This window comes from Martes martes (genome assembly GCF_963455335.1).
Source record: "Martes martes genome assembly, chromosome: 3".
NCBI lineage: Eukaryota > Metazoa > Chordata > Mammalia > Carnivora > Mustelidae > Martes > Martes martes.
In genome coordinates, this window is record NC_137890.1 from 71,945,007 (window position 1) to 71,952,881 (window position 7,875).

At 46.9% G+C, this 7,875-nt stretch overlaps 1 long non-coding RNA gene across 1 annotated transcript; it reads right to left on the reverse strand.

Annotated features, from left to right (window-relative positions):
- Positions 1-1,692: 1,692 nt before the first annotated feature.
- On the reverse strand, positions 1,693-5,800 carry LOC308339922. The gene is made up of 3 exons (XR_013966569.1): positions 5,500-5,800; positions 3,607-3,683; positions 1,693-2,336 (listed from the first exon to the last, which is right to left on the reverse strand). It is a non-coding gene; the product is annotated as an uncharacterized lncRNA (long non-coding RNA).
- Between the last annotated feature and the right edge of the window lie 2,075 nt (positions 5,801-7,875).

Sequence of the window (7,875 nt, forward strand, 5' to 3'; positions counted from 1 at the left end):
ACTGCACCCCTGCAGCCTGGTGTCCACACCCCTTCCCCTTTTTAGGAAGTTAATCCTCCCCTCCACCACCTCTAGCCCCTCTACCTTCAACCCCCGCATCCCCCATTCCCACAAGGTGTCCCGTCTTGTGTCTTGGGACACCCAGCACCTCGGGCTTTGCTCAAATGCCCCCGCACCCCTCATTCCCACAAGGTGTCCCATCTTGTGTCTTGGGACACCCAGCACCTCGGGCTTTGCTCAAATGCCCCCGCACCCCTCATTCCCACAAGGTGTCCCGTCTTGTGTCTTGGGACACCCAGCACCTCGGGCTTTGCTCAAATGCACACTGAGCCTCTCCTCTGCTCAACTTTTGCCAATTTAGGATTGGAGAAAATAAAAAGCAGAAAAGAAGATTTGTGGGCCCACATACCCAGGCATGGCGAGCCAAGGGAGTCATCCTTAGTCATGTCCAGGACCAGGACCCCCAAAATCCTTAGAATGCTCCCTACCTATAGCTCTGTGTCTTTGCAGGCCAGCTTCTTCCTCTCCAGCTGCAGCCCAGCTGTAATGCAAGAGCGAAGGAGGTGGTGGGTGTGTCTTTCCAGTTCCGGCTCCCCAGCAGTGAAAGCTCCAGCAGACCACCTCTGTTGCCAGCTAGAGCAGCAACCCCCTCGGGCCCTACTTGAGGAAAGCATGTCACAAGAAGCCCAGCTTCGTTCCTGGACCTCGCAGAGTAATAATCCTGATACCTTGGTCCTGGCTTACCTTACAAGCTTCGCATTATGTCTTAGCAGCTGTTACCGGTTGAGTTGCACCCTCCCAAAAGATATGCTCAAGTCCTCATGCTTGGAACCTCAGAATATGATCTGATTTGCAAATAGGGTCATGGCAGATATAATTATTGAAGTTAAAATGAACTCATACTGGAGTAGGGTGGGCCGTCATTGTGTATAAGAAGACGGTAAGAGACACAGGGACAGACACCTGGGGGAAGGGAACACCATGTGACAACAGAGGCAGAGATTGGAGTGATGGATCTACCAGCAAAGGATTGCTGCTGACAACACCAGAAGCTTAGACAAAAGCATGGAACAGATTCTCTCCTGGGGGCTTCAGAGAGAGCACGGCCCTGCTGACACCTTTATTTTGGACTTCTAGCTTCCAGAACTACGAGAGAATATGTTTCTCTTGTGTAAGGCCTCCCAGTTCATGGTGTGTTGTTAGGGAACAAATACAGCAGGAAATACAGGTTGTTCCAGCTCAAAAGGGATCTTAAGGATCACTAACCATCACTGTGATGAAGATGCTTGTGTCTCAAGTCACCCCACCAAAGGGAAGACTGTCTGGCTTGAGCCCTGCTAGGCTCTTACCTGGTTCCTGTCACTCAACTCAATTTCTTCCAGGAGCAAGGATGGGATAATATTAAAGGCGAAACAGATGACTCAACAGCGGGTAGTATAAACAGACTTATAGGAGCCGTAGGCAAGAAACGGCTCACTATCTATCCTGGGACCTTGAGCAGCACCTGTGTGGGCCATAGTGATAAGTCAACCCTTGAACTCTGTCACTACATGAACAAAGGGTAGGCTCTGAACAGGAGTGCCTATGCTCGTGGACACCTCTGGGACCCAAACATTTGCCATAGCGCCTTCTCTGGCTTTGGGTTTCTAAGACATTGATTCATTTATGATAGCAACCAGGCAGTTATCTTTTAAAGATTCAAAACTTGCAAATTTAATTAATGATCTGAAGGAGACATTGCTGCTTATACTGCAAATAGGATTAGCCCTGTGGAAGGAAGGTTATGTCTTTTGAAAAACTCCATTCACAAATCTTATGCCTTCTTGTGTAGTCTCTTACCAGGTAGAGAAGCACTGATATAGAATTAAGCAAAGAAGTAACACTCAATTTATATCTATATCTATATATATATTTTTTTCTTTTTCCTGGATGTTTCTCTTTGTCCTCACTCTTCACTCTTCACTGTTATCCCAAGACATTCTGTAGCATCTCCATGGTTTGTGAGACTGATCACCTCCAGCTCCATTGGGTGCCATCCCTCCCCTTTGCCTCAGTGGCCGAGTCACTAAAGCAGTCAGTGCATAGCATGCAAATATTCCTCTCCCCAGTCTCCACAGCCACTGGGGGGCAGCCACTTGACCAGCTCTGAGATGTAAACAGAATTCTAGTTGGGGGTTCAGGGAGCTTTTTGTGATGGTTTGGCTTTTTGGATTTGGAGATTTATTTTTTCTTCTCATAAAAAGGGTCAGATTCAGCAGGGCTGTTAACCTGTTTGTCCTCTTCTTTTGCCCAGAAGCTAGAATGTGATGTCAGTAAGGAAGCGGCCATCTTGCTATCTGGAAAACAAAAACCTCTGGCTGAAAATGGTGGAGAAGAGAGCTGCAAGGAACTCAGCTCTGAGCAGACAACTCTCTGGGGCAGCTTCCCCAGCCCCAGTCCACCCACCTCTGGAAACAAAATAATAACCCTATCTGAATCACGAAGGTAGAAATTGGCATAAGGAAGAGTAGACAAGTAAATCAATAGAACAAAACAGAGAGCCCCGAAATAGATCCACGCTGGCCATAAAATTAAAACCTGATCTACTGAACTTCATCAAAATTTAAAGTTTCCACTCATCAAAGACATTAAGAATATGAACAGGCAAACCACAAACTGAGAGGAAATATTCACAATACATTGATCCGACAAAGAGCTTGTATCCAGAACATATAGGCGGCTGTGTGTTAAAAAGAAAACTAAGAAAAATACAAACCAGTGTTTTTTTAAAAATGAACTAAATAGTTCAAGGAGCGTGTCACAGAAGAAGCTGTAGAAATGGCCGAAAAGTGCACGAGAAGATGTTTGATGTCATCAGTTATCAGAGGAATATGATCACAACCACACAACATTTTACACCCACCGGAATGGCTGGAATATTCAAAACCAGCAACACTAATTGTCAGTGAGCATGACTCTGGTTCATCGCCACTTTGGAAGTATAAATTAGCATAGGCATTTTGAAAAATTGATGGGTGGTTTCTTAAAATATTAAATATGCACCTTTTTATTTCTCAACTCTTTTACTTCTGGTTCTTTACCCCAGGAAAATGAAAACTTATAAACAAAGGCTTATGCAATCATGTTTTTAACTGTTTTATTCACAATAGGCCAAACCTGAAAACGGTCGGAATATTTATCAAGCCATGAATGGATACACAAATTGTGGTATATTTATTCAATAGAATACTACTCAGCAATAAAAAGGAAAGTACTGCTGAAACTTTCAACAAAGCCGATGAATCCCATGACTATTATATTGAGCAAAAGCAGCCAGACACAAAAGAATACACTCTGTATTGTGCTATTTATATGAAGTTCTAGAAATAGGCAAAACGAAGCTATATGGTAAGAGAAATCAGAACAGTGGTTGCCTGGGGGACGGGGTCAGGATTTACAAGAAGGGAATATGAGCTCATTTTAAAGGGTGACAAAAATGTCTTGTATATTGATGGGATGGTTTTGGGAGCTACAGTACCTTTGTCAAAACTCATCAAACCATAAACTTAAAATGTGTGGATTTACATTTTACAAACCATATCTCAAAAAACAAAAAACAAAAAGTACCTTATTTGGTTAAGCCCCTGCAGTAAGGTTTCTGTTAATGGGGCCAAATGCAATCCGTCTGATTCGGGAAGGAAAAACTAGAAGAAAAATATAAAGATAGTAACAGGAAAATGAAAAGTCAACAGCAGGAAGTACAGAACACAGCATTAGCTCCACGCACAAGTCCTTCAATCCCCAAAAGTACATAACCTTAACTGCATTAATCACGTGGCTTAAAGGGTTTTCTGGTGTTGGTGGGCGAGCTTTGTGCATGAGTCAAGCCGCATGGAAATAGGACACAAGCAGCTATTCCTGAGGGGAGACTGAGGCCTTAGGGAAGGCGAGCTAGATGTTCCAGGCATCCCAAGACCAGCTTTAGATACTCCCAGTCAGCAAACCTGGTGTGTGAGTCAATGTACCCAAAGCTTTGAAGTTCCAAGAGGCCTCAAATAAAGGAAGAGTTGGGTTTGCCAAGGAAGAAGGTGGGGGTTCTCCCTGATGCTCTGACTCCTTCTGAGCTCCCCCTTGCTTCTGTCCCAGCCCCGCATGCAACATGTCCACATTTGCGGTGATGCGGTTTAGCTCAGGGCGGTTTTCACAGCAGTACTGGACCCTCTGGTGGACAATCTCTTGCCTTGCCCAGTTATTACCTCACCCAACATGTGTAGTCTCAACCTCTGGCTCCAGGGCAGGCGTTCTCCCCAGATCCTCTTCTATCCCTGCCAGCCCAGCCCTCCTGCAGCTCCGGAAGAAAATCCTGCAGTCGTCTATCCAGTGTAGACCTATGTTCATCCACGCCCCCCAAGGTAGACTCATGTGGGGACTTCACTTCATTAGCAAGAGACTGTCGTCTCCTGATCCCCACACCCCCTCCCCACCGGTGCAGTCCTTATAAAGAAACAACAACAACCACGTCCTCTTACCAGCCCCACCGCTGCCCTGAAGGCACACATACTGGGCAAATGCTTTGATGATGGTGGTGGTGATGATGGTGATTGCTGCGGTGATTAGATGCCCCCGAAGAGGGGCTTTTTTTCACCAACACCCCCAAATTCCAAGGTTTACATGAGTTCGGAATGACAAATGGTCCTTGTTTTGCTGAACCCTAATCCTCACATCAAGAAGGTGGCCCTGCCTGTCCCCAGGAATCTTGCCTTGAGCTGCTGCTACACCTTTGTTCGGACAGGGCACAAAGATGTCCTGTGCTCTTCAGGGGACACAAATGCTTTGTTCTGTACTAACGCCATCTTTCATCTTTTCCATTAGTTTGCAACCACCTTTAAAAATGTCATCTGCGGGGCACTTGGGTGGTTCAGTCGGTTAACCGTCTGCCTTGGGCTCAGGTCATGATCTCAGGGTCCTGGATGGAGTTCCGCATTGGTCTCCCTGCTCAGCTGAGAGCCTGCTCCTCTCTCTCCCTCTGCCCCTCCCCCTGCTTGTGCTCACTCTCTCCCTCTCTCTCTCAGATAAATAAAATCTTTCAAAAAAACAAAAATGCCACTTAGCATCGAAATGATTACAAACACATTCGTGGCTGTGGGTCCCAAGGTGGCAAGACAGTATTCCTACATAAGGAGGGGGGTGGGCAGTCAGCACCAAAGATGCTGGTCCCAATTTGTTTAGATTACCATAAGCAAGAAACACACAATTTTAAAATTCTTACAGAAAACTCTTACAAGTTTAGAGGACCACCAGTTGTATTCTCATACCCCTGGCCTCAGCCAGGGACTGCAGACCCCATCTGAGAAACCCTTCACTCCTTTTCAAGCTTCCCTCAGTGCTTTCTTGCTTTGCCCCAAATCTGGCTCCATTTGAGGCAATGGAACATGTTATGAATACCAGAGGATTTTAGCTCAGGCCTGTTCTAGGATCTATAAAAGCAATACATAGGTCCTGGTGGTTTTCTGACATTACCTGGCCAGGTATTACCTTCAGGCTTGATAGAACTGTCCTATAAGGAAATTGCCCGAGAAGCTTCCTTCCGTTTGGGATTCATGGACAGGCTTTTTTGTTTTGTTCTGTTTTGTTTTCCGGCTTCTAATGGGCTCTGAAGTTGGTCAGCCTCTGCCGCAGAACAGAAGGGAATGAGATGGAGGCTTTCTCTCAAACATGGGGTCTGCCTGCCTCTCCCCCAGCAGATTGGCGCGGCGACAGACTCCGCTTGTCATGGCCAGCTGAAGCTCGCTCCTCCGCGGGTCACTGGCTGTCAGCTGGCGAAGGAGCTCCAGGAAGTGGATATTGCTCTACAGGCTCGGAAAGGCCACACGCTAAAAATATCGATGGCAGAGGCTGTCACCAGGGAACACTTGGCAGTGAGGAAGATGTGCTGTGAAATGGAACAGCCTTGTCCTTTAGGGAGATATTTCTCTACCAGCCCGATCTGTGACGGAGCCTGGTGGTCAGCCCTCCGCGGAGCGCTCCTCGCTAGGAGACGGACGCCGCTGCTTCTTCCCACCCATCCCGGCCCCCAAGCCGGCGCTCACGTCTGTGTTTCCTCTTCGGGTACATGAGATCGCAGCTCCCCTGTGTTCCTGCACTCAAAGCTGAGGAGTCACCTCCGCAGCTTCTTCGCCCTCACTCCCCACATTGTTACTGATGCACCTGCTTCCTCAGTCCCACCCCTCCCCCACCCCGCGGCGCCCCCACTTAGGCTCCCTCATCTCCTTCTGTCTGGAATACTGCGGTGGCCTCTTAAATTACCTTCTTCCCCCACGCTCCTTTGCCAATTTATACATACAGCATCAGAATGATCATCCTTTAAGTTTTAAAAAAGACACAGTGCCCCTCCACTCCACACCAAGTACAGCTCCTTGAAAATCGAATCCCAAACTCTTCCCCAAGCCTTCATTTCTGTCTGGTGTGTCTATTGCTGCCTAATAAATTGCCACCAAAACTAGAGGCCTAAAGCACTGATAAAACACTTCTTATCTCGCAGTTACTGTGGGTCAGAAATTCAGGACCGTCTTAGCTGAATGGCTCTGGGTCAAGGTCTTGGCTAAGTTTCAGTCACCATGTCCTCTGGGACTGCCGTCACCTGAAGCCCCAGCCTGGGGCCAGGAGATCAACTTCTAAGATGGCTCCATCACACCGAGGGCAGGTTGGTGCTGGTTCTTGGCAGGAGACTTCTGCTCTTTCCCCCCGTGCAGGTCTCTTCCTAGGCTGCTGTGTGGGCTCCAGTGGAGGCAGCTGGCTTCCCCAGAGCAAGCAATCCAGAAAGCAGAAGGGAAGTGGCCATATCTTCTGTGATGCAATCTTAGAAGCCACACACCATCACTTCTACCACGTTCCGTGGGTCACACAGACCAACCCACATACAACACTGGGAGGACTCCAAAAGAGCAGCAGTCCCAGGAGGTGGGGAACCCTGGGTGCCGTCTTGGAGGCAGTTTCCCACCTTGACCCTCCCCCTCTAACCCTCTGCACCTTGCATTGTAGTCACACAAATGATCCTCCTCCCACTTTCACCTGATAAAATCCTACCTATTCCACCAGAACTCACTGCCGTGCAATCCTCCCAGATCCCATAAGTTTTGATAAATTCCTCCTCTCCTGGTCCACTTGGCATTTCTACTTCTACTATAGTACTTACCACAGTCTGCCTTGTATTATAGTTGGGTATGAATGTATCTACCTCCAAAAACTCCTGAAAGAGAGCCTGTGACTTAGTCTCATGTTCACCCAGTCCTTGGCAAAGAACTTTCAGAAGATGCTGTGTGCGAGTTTATTGAATTGAATGTGTCTTCCTTCCTGTGAGGGTTACCGGTTGGGCTAAATCCTCAAAGAGAAGAGAATATTTCATTTAGCATGGTACTAGGTGCTTGCTGTGTGCTAGCGGCTGGGGATAAGGGTGGTCCTTGCTGGCGTAGCATTACAGCCTAGTGAAACATTTGCATATTCTCATAGATGACTGGAAAAATGAAGCCACATTTAAAATTCTCTACTCCGTCAATTCAACATATCAGAATATTCCCAGGATTTGAAGAATATTTTACCTAGATTTTGTGACTCCATCTTTCCACTTTATTCTCAACTTTTTTATGATAATTCCTATTCAATTCGCCTACCTACTCATCCATTCATATACTTAAAAAACACTCACTGACAACGTCACTGTGGGTATTTGGAGATAAACAAGATGAAGTTTCCCCTTCTAAAACCTTTGAAATCCAGCGGAGGAGACAAACGGGTACACAAAAGACTGTAACACAACTGTCGGCTTGAGCAAAGGGAGTAGAATGAAGCAGCATATCCCAACAGAAATTCTCAGCCTGTATGGTGTGGGGCAGAGCT